At 45.6% G+C, this 14,570-nt stretch overlaps 1 long non-coding RNA gene across 2 annotated transcripts; it reads right to left on the bottom strand.

Moving 5' to 3' along the window:
• Nucleotides 1-2,289: 2,289 nt before the first annotated feature.
• On the bottom strand, nucleotides 2,290-14,570 carry LOC103093867 (uncharacterized). Of its 2 annotated transcripts, XR_001626466.2 has the most exons (4): nucleotides 14,468-14,570; nucleotides 10,399-10,695; nucleotides 5,796-5,936; nucleotides 2,290-3,007 (listed from the first exon to the last, which is right to left on the bottom strand). It is a non-coding gene; the product is annotated as an uncharacterized LOC103093867 (long non-coding RNA). The 2 variants fall into 2 exon arrangements; XR_001626475.2 differs by lacking the exons at nucleotides 10,399-10,695; nucleotides 14,468-14,570 and adding an exon at nucleotides 7,611-8,876.

The following is a 14,570-nucleotide window of genomic DNA, read 5'->3' as shown; positions in this document are numbered from 1 at the left end:
TAATTAATTAAAGAAATAAACTTAATTTAAAAAAATAAAGTCACTTCCAGCTCCAAAATTCTATGATTCGAGGAAGAAGAGCTTGATCTGGGTCTTTTAAACTAGCATGGTTTTGCTAGGCAGAAAAATTTGGAAACCAGATGAAACATCTGTCTAATTGAAAGAGAAGACTTGTGCTAGGGAGTACCAGAAAATCTGGTTCATTAAAAAAAAATAAATTGTGGATAGAGGGTGGAGGATAAGAATTTTGGTCTGTAATCCTTATAGGCAGAGGAGGAGGCATGGTGTAGAGAATGGGCTGGCTTTAGAGTTTAAAAGTCCAGGGTTCAAGTCCCAACTTTGCCACACACTTTGTGACTTTGGACAAATCATTTAATTTTAGTGACCCCCAGGCAACCCTCTAGTACTTTAAGTTGCTGAGCTGGTTTTGAATTTTCCTCCCTGGGAGTTCCCTCTGAAATCACAGACTGGTTGGAAACAAATAATAGTGTATTTGTTGATTCTCATTGTCAAAGGGAGTTCCTCCCCACCACTGGAATCACAAGCCTTTGAGAATGCTTTAGGCAAAAGGGGAACCTTTGAAGCCTGTTTGTTTTTTAATCAGAATAGTCCTGAGCCCAAGTGATGTTTAAAGAAGATAAATCTGGTGGTGATACTCAAGATCAGTGGAAGTCAGTAGGTTCTAAAAGGAAAGAGACTAGATAAAAGGTTCTGCTTTGAAAAGATGAGGGTATGGACTAGGGTGGGAATAGGGAGAATGGAGGAGAAAGCTTGGTGTCTTTTGTTACCTCCCACCTTCTATCAGCAATAAAGAATCCTTCTAATCTGTGTCTAAAATAATGGACTCTTTGGGGGCAGCTAGGTGGCCCAGTGGATTGAGAGCCAATCCTAGAGATGGGAGGTCCTAGGTTTGAATTTGGACTCAGACATTTCTTAGCTGGGTGACCCTAGGCAAGTCACTTAACCCGAATTGCCTAGCCCTTACTGCTCTTCTGCCTTAGAACTAATACACAGTATTGATTCTAAGACAGAAGTTAAGGGTTTAAAAAATAAAATAATGGAGTCTATTAGTAGTACCCATAGTAATTTTGTAGTCTCTCCACCCTCTGTCTTTTCACTTCTCCCTTCTCCTTGCCCCATCTTCTGCTTGGTTTCACAAGGGGCATTTCAAAGAAAGAATCAATATGTTTAGAAAATGATTAGATAAAGAGATTGAAGAAAAAGGACAGATACAAAGTGGCTCTGGGCTTTGGAGCCTGGGAGGCTCTTTCCAAGGTCAGATGGCTATCTTAAAAGCCCCATAGACCAATCCCCAGGAGGCCAAGGCAATGAAAGGACAGTTTCTAAGAACCTGGAAATTGCCTTACCTTTTTCTTCAAACAAACAAACTCTGCAATATGGAATAAAAGTGGAGGGAGAGAGAGCTAAGAAGAGTTAGCAGGAGTGAGGGAGCCAAGGTGAGGTGGGTGACAAGACCTTGTGGTTTGGAAAAAGAAAGAATAGCACCTGTCCAGGTTCTGAGGGCTAGAAGAGCATCAGAGGAGAGTTGTGAACCTACAGTACCTAAAAGGGGGTATGGGGGGGCGGGGGGAGAATGCTTTCTGTTCATATCTTTTTCAGGAAACATCTAGATATGCTTTCTTTATCCTAACAAAGTTGGTCTACTTTCACTATGTTCTTGGAACCATAGTTCTGTTGAGCTATAACCTTCAATTGTGACTGAATAATGGGGAAAAGTCATTGGAGAAAAGTGAGAAAGCAGTCTGGCTCTATCCACAACCAGAGCAAACAATTCAATTGAATCAATTGATCAGCTGATATTTTCACTGATTTATAGAATTACAGAAGTCAGAAAGGTCAGAGATGATCTAACACAACTTCTCAGGAATTCCCTCTAAAGCATTCCCAGCAAGTAGTCATCCTGGCATCTCCTTAAGATCTCTTTTGAAGAAGAACCTACTATCTCCCAAGGTATTCCATTCTTCCTTTGCATAGCAACCTTCACCCATTGTAACTATTAAAGTAGAACACATCAAATTCTTCTGGGCAACTATGTGGTACTGGAGATAGAGGACCAGATCTGGAGTCAGAAAGATTCATCTTCAGGAGTTTAAATATGGCTTCAGTCACTTATTAACTGTGTGATTCTGGGAAAGCCACTTAACCCTGTTTGCCTCAGTTTCCTTCTCTGTTAAACGATGTGGAAAAGGAAATGCCAAACCACTCCAGTACCTTTCTTTGCCAAGAAAACCCCAAATTGGATCTCAAAGAGTGGATGAGACAGAACAATGACAACAAACCCTTTTCCAAAGGAATCCTTTAATATATTTGAAGAGTTTTCATGTACCCCCTTCCAAATCTTCCCTTTATGTCTAAGATAAACATTTATATGCTGTTCCATGAACTGATCCTCTTATAGCCCTGGTTTCTATTCATTTTATCATCTTGGTCACTGTTTTCTAGATGCACTCCATCTTTTCAGTTGCCTTCCTAAAATATGGTACTTAGAACTAGACACAATACTCTGGATATGGTTTGATTAGGACCAGAATATAATGGGACTATCACCTCTTTTAGTTGGGGCATTTTACCTTTCATGAATGCAACTCAAGCTTTGGAAGCTGCCACATCAAACTCCCGATTCATAAACTCTTGAAGTCCACCCAAATCACCAAAGCAATGGGCCAGTTGTCTTAAAGAATCACCATCGTTAAGGTTGATTTGTTGTCATTTGGACCGTCAATTGAGTTTGGTGATAGGCTCCCAACTCAGTATCCCATTGCCTGAGCATTCTATTTATGATCTTTGACTCTGAAATAATTACTGTCTGAGATAGCTTACAAACCAAATAAGAAACCCAGTCTTGGTTAAATATGGAGACTGTTCCATAGTGGAGAGAGGGATTGATGAGAATTAGGAAGTTCTAGTCTTGAATGCCACCTCTGACGTGCCACATCTGTATAATGATCATGGATGCCATTTAACACTGAGCCTCAATTTTCTTCACCTGAAAAAAAATGAGGATAATAATATAAATATCATCTACTTTGCAAGGCTGATGTGAGGATGAATAAGATAAAGAATTCAAAGTGCTTTGCAGATATTAGAATGATATACAAGATGTCCCAGAAGTCTTAGTGGAATTTAAATCTATTAAAACTTAAAAGTGCACTAAAAAGTTTAGGATATCCCATATTATGATCACCTACTACTTTTATTATTGTATTTTTAAAATATGAAGTTGTATTACCCAGACTTGGGCTCCCAAATGAGGAAATTTTAACAAATTTACCAAACAGACTTATGGAAAAGGGCACACTTGAACTGATGTTTAAGGAATTTTGTGGAAAGAGGACTGAGTTCATTAGAAATTGGTGTGAACAAACTGAGAATCCTAAAGGGTATTAAAAGGCAGTTCAGGGACATTTTGTTGGACTGTTCTGTCTGCTTATAGTCACTATACACTGACGATATGATTTAGAGAGGAGTAATGATTTCAGCAGTGTACGGAACTCCCAGTGTGGAAAATCACTCCAATAATGCAAATCTGCAATTCATCTGTAACTTGTAATCTTAGAGAGTTGCCTGAGACATTGAGAAGTTAATCAATTTACACAAAGTCCTACATAACCAGTATGTGTCAGAGATAGCACTTGAAGCCAGGTCTTCCAGACTCCAAGGCTAGAACTTTATCCATTATGAGATTATATCTCATTGTGAGCATGGAGGAATATAAGTAACTCCATGAATTCATGTCAATCTAAGCATAATTTTTACTTACGTAAATTATATCATATAATTTTGTTGTCTGTGAACTATATTGTATATTATATAGAAAAACTGTTATGAATCCAAAAGGCCACTCACTTTTAGGTGAGTAAGTCATCTAGGGGATGAATCATTAGAGAGAATCTGGAAAAGTGGTAGAGTTTATGAGCCTGAGATGGAAAAGGCTTGATCCCTCATTGAGCTCAAGAACTGGTGAACATTCCTGTTCTGCCAATAAGATGAAGATTGGAAGCATTTTTCAGCCAGGAAATCTAGTGGTCCACAACAGTACCTAAAGTAGAAAAGGGTCTGGGAGTCTATTTTTCAACACTGGAAGGAGCTGGAAAAGGTTGTTTTGTTTTTTTTTCCAGTAGGCTGGAAAAGAGGACATCTACCATCAGGATGATGTGGCTATTATGACTACTCCCCGGTGCTAGTTTTGAACCAATAAAGGAAGAAGTCAGGGTTTACCAGCAGGTAGAATCAGCTTTCTCATCTCATGAACCCTGCCCCAAGGAAACCAAACAGAAGAGAGAGAATAGTCCAAGGGAAGGGCAGAATGATGCAGGGATATGGACCCATAGAGCCTTCCAGGTCAAGAGCAAAGGAGTCTACAAAATTAAGGCTAGATGGTCAGCAAGAGAGCAGGAATTGTGGGGAGCCAGGTGAAGTTCCTTCCACAACCAGGGCTCAGGGCAGGACAATACAGTAGATATACAACTCGACCTAGAGCAAGGGTAAGGCTATAACAGATAGAACCCAAACAGAAATAAGTAGAACAGGTTCTACGAGTGAGGGAGGGCCTTCCCCCTTCTTATCTAAAAGTAGTGCCAACTCAAACCTACCTCAGGCCAAAACTATATAGGTTTGTTTAGCTTTGACCCCCTCCCTGAAAAGAGTTTAAATGAAAGAAACTAAGGGATGGTAGCATTCCAGAAACTGTGTCTGCTGAGTTGGTCTGTGGCCAGGTCACAGTTTCTATTAGTTTTCTTTTGTTTTCCTTAGATTCCTTGTAAAAGTTCCTTCCGTAAACTCTCCACCTTATCTGGGATGAATAGAAAGGATTTTTCCATATATCTGCCAGTATAGGTGGAAGAAACTATGCTCTCCTAGTAGTCAGTAGAAATGGTAATGAAACTGTTCCTTCAACTCCAGAGCCAAAAAAGAGCCAGTGAATCTGGGATGAGGGCAACCGAGAATCCAAGAGGACCATGAGTAGGATATAACTAGAGGAACTGATTTCTCCTCCCTTTTATCCCCTCAATTGTTTTTTTTTTACTTCAAACACAAGCAAACCACTTCTCCCTTTTCTCTGTACATCCTTCTGTCCTCAAGCTCAAGTCTTGACTTCTTCCCTAACCATCCCATCTCACAGTGATTTCTCTCTCCTCTGAAGTGGAATCTGCATAGTACTCAGGCCATGTACTATGTTAGCACTTGTCATATTCAGCCACTAGCATCCTAAGATATAGAAACTTGACAGGGCCTTGTAGACAACTAAATCCCAAATCCCTCATTCCACCCACAAACTCGAGGCAACCAGGTATAGTGGATGGAGAACTTGACTTGGAGTTCATCAGATTTGGGTTCAAATCCCACTTCAGGCATTTATGATGCTAGGCAAAGTCTTAGCCTCAGTTTCCTCACCTATAAAATGAGTTTAAAGATAACTGTAGCATGAACAGAAGGCACACTGGATAGAGTATCTGGCCTGGAGTCAGGAAAACTTGAATTTAAATCTGGCCTCCAATACTTACTACTGTGTGACCCTGGGCAAGTCACTTAACCTTGTTTGCCTCATTTTCCTTATCTGTCAAATGAGCTGGAGAAGCAAATGACAAAACACTCCAGTATCTTTTCAAAGAAAACCCCAAACAAGTTGATGAAGAAGAGTCAGACATGACTGAAAGACAATGAAAAACATATATAATCTTATTATCCAGCCCCTCTCATTCTGAAAATGAGGAAACTTCGGCTTGCCCAAGGTCACACAGATGGGAATTGGCAGAATCAGGATTCAAACTTACGTTGTCAGACTCTAAATCCAGAGTTCTGCATTACTTTATTTGTGACTTTTTTTCCATGTGTATATGCTTTGTCTCCCCAATTAGAATGTAAGTTGCTTGAGGGCAGCGTCCATATCTTCTATCTTGACCTGTGCCTTGAACCTAATAGAGTCACAACAAATATGTGTGGATTAATGGATATATATTTTCTGAGTAGTTTTGTCCATGGAGATTCATACCCTAGAGCTGTTATGGTGAATCTATGACATACAGAGAGGGCATGAAAAGGCCTTTCTGTGGCGCATGCACAGTTCCCTGCCAGAGTTCATTACTAGAAAGGTAGGGGGACTCTGGCAGAGCTTCTTCCTTCCCCTTTTCCATCCTGCCTGTGGACATTTCTCCTATTACCCGACCCCTCTACCCAGCAGCCCAATGGGAGGCTTCTTCCCCCTCCCCATCCTGGTTAAGGAGAGAAGCCCCCCCCCCACCTTGATCTGGGGGGGGGGGCATGGCACCTCTAAGAGGTTCACCATCACTGTCCTAGAATCTGTAATCTATTCTCCCTCCCACCCTTTTCATAATGAGAACTCTCCAGGACTGCTCATCTCTCTTTTTTTTTTTCTCCGAATCTACACAGTAAGCAATGGAAAGTTAAGCACATATGTAAAGAAGGGGAATAAGAGAGGAAGGCCAGGCCAGACCAGGGCTAATGGGGGAAGGGAGGAGGAAAGAAGCAGCAGGCCCTCTCCAGAGGTACATTTTGTACTTTTTACCTTGTGTAGTAATAACTTGAAGTGTTTGAATTTTTTTTTTAAAGGGATGGAGCAGGAAGGGTAATCTGCCCAGTGGCCAGGCCTGAAAGGGCTTTGGAAAGCTCATTCAATTTAGTTCAGGGAACATTTGTCAAAGACCTTCTAAAGGAAAGATCATAGGTGCTAGAATATCTAGTTTCCTTCAAGGCCATCTCCTTTAAAGGACCTTATCATTATTCCCTCTACTAGTAGACCCCCCCCAACCTAGAAACTTTGGGGTATATTTTGTATGTGTGTATCTGTGTATATATTCTTCCCTTCTTTAGGGAAGAGATCTTTCTGGGGTTTTTTTTTGTTGTTTGTTTTTTAGTCTTTTCATCCTCAAGTCTGAGACTTTAGGGGTCCAATTTGTGATTTCATGGGTATATAGGGCCTCCCAGTAAGGAACTCAATCTCTCAGTCCAATTCTCTGAAATTTACAGTCTTAGAGAGTTGCACTGAGAGGTTGACTTACCCAGGGTCACACAGCTTAAGGTGTCTGTCGGAGGCAGGGCTTAAACCAAGGATTTATTGATATAGATACTGGTAATCTATCCACTATGCCATGATTAAGGAATGAAGGAATGAATGAGATCCATTCCTGGGGTACAAAGATGGGGTCGGGGGAAGGCTGTGTCCCTGGATCGGAGATATTTAAGTTCTGTTCCAAAAGGACTAAATAAAGGGATACAACAAATACAAAACTGAGTGAGGTGGGGGCAAAGGAGAACTCGGACAAGATGCTCCAGGAAAATAGGAGGAATGAGGACACGATCTATTTTGGAGAAGTGGGGCAGAAGGATATGAGGATGTGGGTGCAAAGGACAAAAGTGGGTCTTCTCAGGACAAAAGCCCGGGGAGGTCGGAACCAGACGTTCCTCCCCCAGAAGTCTGTCCTGATAGGACCTTTTGTCCTAGCCCTGGAGGTGGAGGTGCCAAGCACCAGAGATGTCCGACTAGTACAGAATATCACGTTTGCCGGAATGGAGAGCTAGTGAGGCGTGTTTAAACATTAGTCATATTTCACAGATTCACAGAAACTTACCTCCCAGGTGGGATAGAGGGAGACAGAGAATTTCTGCAACTCCCCGAGGGCCAGGCGACACTGGAGGTGCGGGGCGGCCCCTAGTTGAGCCAGGCAGGAGGTGCCCGGAGCCGAGGGAGGCGGGCTTAGGGGGTTGGCTGCAGGCGGCGAAGGGGAGGGCCAGGCTCGCGTCACCGGGCAGCACCCTCCCCTAGCGGAAGTGTCGCTGGTCGCCCTTCCCTCCTCCCAGCCTGCCGGCTTCCCCTCTTCCCTTCCTTGCCTTTCCCGGGTTACCCCTCCTGGCTTGCCGGGTCCTCGGTACCCATTCGACTAGGGTCCTAGCACCCTGTGGGGAGGAGAGAAGGGTGTCTGCACCCTCCTGCGTGTGTGCGTCCGCCTGTCCGTCTGTCTTTGGGTCTGCCTCTCCCTCTTTCACCTTTCCTACTTCTCTCTCTGCGGCTTGGGCTGGAGCAGCCTCCGGGGAGACCCGCAGGTAAAGTCTCCGCAACTCTTCAGCCCACGTGTGGGTGCTACGGGCCGGGGCCCTGAGGGAAAGGAGGATAGGTAGGGATCGCGTTCATTCATTTTGTCGATTTCTTCCCCAATGACGTAAAAGCCGAAAGAGGAGTAGCTGGATAGGGGAGGAACACTGCTCAGCATCGTGGGATTTATTTTATTTTATTTTATTTTATTTTTGAGGAGGAGGCGGCACATTAGAGTGTTCAAGGTTTAGGTTTTATTTATTTGTTTTTAATACCCTTGTCCTGGTTGGAACTGCAGCTGCTGAACCCGCTGCCACCTCTGTGGATGGGGAGGGGGTGCTAAGGAGGGAGGAGGTGTGAAAAGGGGATTGGCCTGACTGGATAATTGGAGGGAGTTCAGGAAGGGCCCTGAGGCGGCGGCGCTGGAGGAGGTGGCTCCCCACTTCCCTAGTTCCCAGCTCCCGAGGCCTGAGATAGGGGTACGGGAACGACAGCGCCCCGTCAGTCTGCAACCTTTTCATTGAGGAATCAAAATCAATAAAGAATTGATTGAATGAAAAATGTTGGGTTATTATTGATGGTGGGAGCGGGGGTAGTTTTACTTTTATTTTTTTTTGGATCTGACCCAGCTGGGGGTGGTGTAGGGGAGTCCTAGAGTCTGCAAGGGGCTACGGACTGAGCCTCCACAAACTTCCTCAGTCGTTCACTTTTCCCTGATTCGCGGTCTCAGGTGAAGATGTTTGTGGCTACTGAGAATTTGGGAACCGGTGATGGTGTCCCTCCCCCCTCCCAAGTCATTGTTCAGTTTAGGGAGGGAGGGAGGTACCCCCCCCCACACACACACCCCACACACACCCCGGCAGTTCGCTCCTCTTCCCCTCCCCCCCCGCGGTCTCCCCGGCGCTTTAAATAATGATATTTGCATGCAGGGAGCGATTCATAAATATGTCAGGGAGGGTGAAATATAGGCAACATTTCAAACTTTCTATTTAAAAAACATGAATTATGGCCGCGGAAAATGTGTTCCCATTTAAGGGCGATACGAAGTATTTGGTGTCTCGTCCCCGGGCCCATCCATCACGCAGACAATAAAGAGAGTTTTTCGCCCTGACACCCACGATTTATGGGCGCCCTTCTCTGCCCTCATCACTCAGCCGCCGCGGCCGCCCCCATGACAGGCACCGCAGAGATACCGCCGCCCCCCAGCCCTGCGCAGCTCCGCGCCCCCGCCCCGACCCACGAGGAGCTGCTGCTGCCCATAGACCCCTGGCCAGACAACAGTCGTCTATTTTAAGCTCCCATCTCCTTTGAAAAAAGAAAAAGAAAACAGCTCCACCACTTCTTTCGCTACCACCCCGAGGCCTCTCCCTGGGGGAAAAGACCCCTATCTCAGGAAGGAGAGTTGGGATGAGGGAAAGGGATTTCAGAGGGAAAGGGGGCCTGCCAAGCCACTTTTGAGGGGCAGAACGATAGACATTTCCAATCTCTTCTGGGAGGCCAGAACCAGGGCGGGGGTAGGGAGTGGGGGGGGGGGCGAGCAGAGTATGAGTAAATCGGGGAGAAGGGCAAGGCAGGCCGTCTTTATTTTCTTAGTTATTTCTCGCTTTTCCTCTCCAGGACTCTCCATCCCGGAGAGGCTTCAGAACCCGGGTCTTGGGGTTTGGGGAAAGGACATCCATCGCCTAGGAGGGTTGGAGCAGAAAGAGGAAGGGAGGGACAAAGTCTGGGACTCAGGTTTGGGAATTTCTCTCCAGAGTACGAGGTAGAGAAGTTCTTTTGCTGTCCTCGATGAAGTTTCTTTCGTTTCGTGTTTCTCTTCAGTAAGAGGACACACAAAGCCATCTCCAAGGCGAGCACAGCGCCTTCTCCCATGGAGGCAAGAAACTCAGAGAGGAGGTGCATCCCCCCCCCACCCACCCATACACCAACTGAAGCTTCTGGGGCGCTGAGGTTATTTCCAACTTTTAGAAAATAGTGCATCCCCATATTAAAATATAAATGGATCTTGATAATAAATGTCTACTTGTAAACATTTTTCCTCTTAAGTACAGAGAAAAGGAAGGAAGCAAAAGAACGAAGAGAAAGAGGAAGCAAGAATGAAGAGAAGGATGCTTGTGAATTTATTCCCTGCCGACTCTACCCTGTGACCCCCGGGGACCAAATCCTTCCCAATGTAACCATCCTGTCCCTCCCTTCCTCCGCTGCTCCCCCCACTCCTATCACACACTCCCTAGGACATCTCTCTTCCTGCCCGGACCCCCCCCCCCCTGACGTGCCAACGTCGTTCCTTTAAAAAAGCCCTTCCCCAAACTCGGCTGGAAACTTACGAAGATGAGAAGGCAGGACCAGGGTCTGCAATTTCAGAGAGGGCTTTGCTATTGTTGGGTTTTGTTTTTATTTTTTCCGCTGGGGAGGAAAAGGCTTGATTTCCTTTTCACTAGCACGGACGAAAGTCTGCCCGGGATTCCTTGTCCCGCCTCCCTCGAAGGCTAAGGCTCAGCGGGTGCGCTCTGCTCTGCTCTGCTCTGCTCTGCTCTGCCGATTGAGAAATTCTGAGCCCCGCGCCCTGCGCACGACTGCCGGCTGGGAATAGGTCTTTCTTGTAGCCGGATCTGGACAGAAAGCTAGAGAAATAATGCGAGATCTAGATTTATTCGGATAAATACAGAGCCCACTGTCTAGACTGATACTTTCTTTTTAAAACTGACCTGGAGAAACATTAAAGCGGGATCCCTAGGAAAGTATGGCGATAGAAAGGCTAGCAATGTAAATAGGCACGCAAATGCCCAGATCCAAAACTAATGAGGTAACTCCAGGTATTTAGATTCACCTATGACATACTGGCTCTGAGCGCACATATATGAGCAGGACTATATCTTAAAAATCAAGTTTATAACTAGATGTAAAAGATAAGGATCTCCACAAAGACTCTTTATACAGTAATTTTGTAGATGTAATAAATCGGGACTAGATACAGTCTTTAAATAGACACTGCATAGGTTTAACATATCCAGTTATATAGATACTCTCATAATGGCAAGGGTACAATATGTCTAGCTATATATGTAGCTATGTAGCAGCAGTGTGCACTATAATAAATCCAGCTATATAGGTATCTATGGAAGGCTAGACGTATAATAAATGCAGCTCTATATATAACGATGGGACGGCATGAAATAGAATGCATATCTGGTCGAAGTCTCGAGTATTCAAATGACTGTGAAAGTGTACTTACTCTTAGTCTAGTGATATTCTCCATGCCTTCAAGAGTCGATATAATGCATCTGGCTACATCTTTGTGTGTCTAATAGAATGGGCATATGATATTCGATATATCGAATAGGTACTATGAGGAGAGTGCCATTCTACTTGAGAAAAGCTAGCGAGGTGGAGGGCTTTGGGACTGCTGGCCCAGCTAGGAGGGGGAGAGCCTGGGAATTCTAATCTAGTCTGAAAAGTGGGGTTTGAACGTCGGGGTACAGAACTGAGAATCCTCCGACCCTCCCAGCCCATTTCTGCTCCCCTCCCCATGAAAAATCCCATCCAACCACTCACCACTCTCAGCTAGAGAGAGAGTTTAGCTTCAGCCTTACAAGAGGGAGCAGAGCCCAAGTCTTGGGGCCTGGGGCTTTGAAGCATATTTGGATTGGGGGCTGGGAAAGTTGACAAACGAGCAGGTCGGGTTTGTGCCGGTGTCTGAAGGAAATGCTAGAACCCCTAAGGCGACATAAGGAGCACATTTAGCACTGCTTGGGGGAGCTAAGGCCCAGCCGGTTAGTCTCAGTTCTAAATCTTGTATTTATTTTGCAAATGTTAAGTGCTCCTCACTCCTCACATAAGCATCCCTTAGGGCAGAAGAATGACCAGCTAAAGAGAGAAAACCCCGGGAACTAAAAAGAAACCCCAACAACAACGACAAACCCCACCACGGCAGCGATGTTAATAGACTATTAAATAATAACTCAAGAAATACTGCAATACGACTTCATATCCTTTCTGCTCCGATCTTCTCCTACGCACACTACAACCTTGACCTTTACTTGGGAAAACATCCCCCCCTCCCCAACCACTGCCTTTGAAATATTTGAAATAAATTCCGAAGGGCACACTTAGTGCGTCCCTGGAAAATACACTGAGTTCCCGAATCGGCTTTCCTGCAAGAGAAAAGCAAGCAACCCGGACTCTGAAAATAATGCATTATCTATGATATATAAGACAGACTATGCATACACATATATGAAAGAGCTAAGGAGAAGGATAAATAATTCTCTCGCTCGCAAGTCAGGGAGATGAGAGGAGAGGGGGAAGGCGAGAAAGAAGGCAAAGAAATGGAAAAGGAGAAAAAGGAAGAAGAAAGGGAAAGGAGAGAGGGAAAAAGAAAAAATAGAGAAAGGAGCAAAAAGGAAAGCAGCCGGAGAAAGAGAAAAAGAGAGTCTGCAACTGAGGGGCGCGCCCAGGTAAGGTGGGGGCAGCCAGGTCTCAAGGTCTTGGTGTTTTCCTTTTCTTTCCACGCACACAACCCCTGGAGTAGAGAGGTAAGCAGTTGAGAGACCCCAGGGCTAATGGCCGAACAGTAAAACAATAGTTTAGTTTTCAGGTCCAAAACCAATCGCCAGGGTTGGACAAATTGGTCAGGGAGTGGGTTGCTTAGGTATGGGTTCTTTCTATCCTCTTCCTCTACCTCCCAGGAGGACGCTGGGGGTGAAGAGTGGGGGGGGGGGGGGGGAAGAAGGCGCCGGTCCGGGATTTTTTGGGCGCTCTGGGCCAGGGTTTCCAGCTCGCCGGGCCTGACCTGTCAAGCGGATTATCTTAGAGGGAGATTAATAGGGGAGGCGGGCTGCAATAATAATCGTTTTGTTTGATGTGACAACTCTGATAGGCGTTGATTTACTTACAAACTGATAGGCTTTTAATTGAGCGCCTCCATCGAGCCCGAGATGAAAGGGAAGCGGCATTGAAAGGCTGCCCGCCTGCCCTCCAGCCTCAATACTGATTAGCCATCTCGACAGTGAATAGTTCAAGGCGTTTTCAAACTTTTTTTCCTTCTGCCTCTCTCTCCCCTTCTTCTTCTTCCTCCTTCCCCCCCCCCTCCTCAAATATCTGCCAGCCCACTCTTTTTTCTGAGAAAACAAATCATTTCCATTGTGTGCAAATAAAATCGGCTTGACACCCCGGCCAATAGCTGGTGCTGAGGGGGAAGGAGAGTGTGGCCTGAAGCAAGGTAATTAATTTCTCCCCCCACTTCCACCCCACAGTTCCCCTCTTGGGCCTCCCTCACGCTATGGCCTTTTTTGCTAGGTGCGCTAGCCTCGAGGACCCTCTTCTGAGATAATTCCAAATAAAGGGGTGAATCAGGGCATCCCTTTCTTCTCTTTTTGTATGTTATTTCCTTAAAAGAAAATACACAAAACAAAGCCACAACATAATCCAGACCCACAGAAATACAGAAAGGCACACAGCACAAAGAAACGTATGCTGCAGAGACAAACGGACTCCTACAAAGGTACATGTTGTTCTCTCTCTCTCTTACACACACACAGAGGCACACGCACACACGCTGAAGGGCCCAGGTCATGTATTCCACTCCAATTCCTAGTGGAGCCTGGGGACCAGGGGACATGGGGAAAGAGAGAGGATCCTCGCTTCTCTGTGGGTGAGAGATCAGATTCTGTGTTCAACCGAAGGAACAGGAAGAACTGACTGAAGCAAAGGGATGAAGGCAACGTCCCTCAGATGGAGAAATGAATGGGGTATGGGTTGGGAACGGCTCCCTGGAGTTCTCCTAACTCGCGTGACTGCTGCCCCTTCTCTTCTTCAGATCCTCACCACTGTACCTAAGACGCTGTTCTCAACGGTTCTCTCCCCCCTCCCTCCTCTAGATCCCGGAGAGGCCAGTTCCCCCTCCTTCTTCCCCCTTCCCACAGCTGACTCCTCCTCACACCCATTAATCTCCCAGCTCCGCTAGGGGAGGCTGGACGGAGACTGTGGGACAGGAGAGCTGTCCCTCAGTCCTGGGAGCCCAACAGCTGTTCCAGGCGAAGACACACAGAGACACATACAGACTCACTCTCAAAAACACACAGATACAAGCAGACTCTCTCCTTGATCTGTTCACATCCTCTTTCTCTCAAACACGCACGCACGCACACACACTGACGTACAGGAACATACACACAAACGGCTATGTACACTCGCGCCGAAAATCACGCACTGTAGTCCAGGCAAGCACTCACAAGCACACGTGATAGAGACACAAGTACACGCGCTTCACGCTCTCTCCATTGCCTCAAAACTCTACCTAGGAAATTACCTTGCCTATAAAGTTTACCAACGGGTTGTACGAGGATAGGATAGAGAATTAAAAACAGAAAAAGAAAGCAAAAGATTAAAACTCACCACAGAAAGTTGTTGGTACCTGTGCGGTGTCTGTGTGAGTGGGGGATGTGTGTGTGTGTGTGTGTGTGTGTGAGAGAGAGAGAGAGAGAGAGAGAGAGAGAGA

Source organism: Monodelphis domestica, chromosome 1, assembly GCF_027887165.1.
Source record: "Monodelphis domestica isolate mMonDom1 chromosome 1, mMonDom1.pri, whole genome shotgun sequence".
NCBI lineage: Eukaryota > Metazoa > Chordata > Mammalia > Didelphimorphia > Didelphidae > Monodelphis > Monodelphis domestica.
This window is presented reverse-complemented; position numbering and strand designations above follow the sequence as displayed.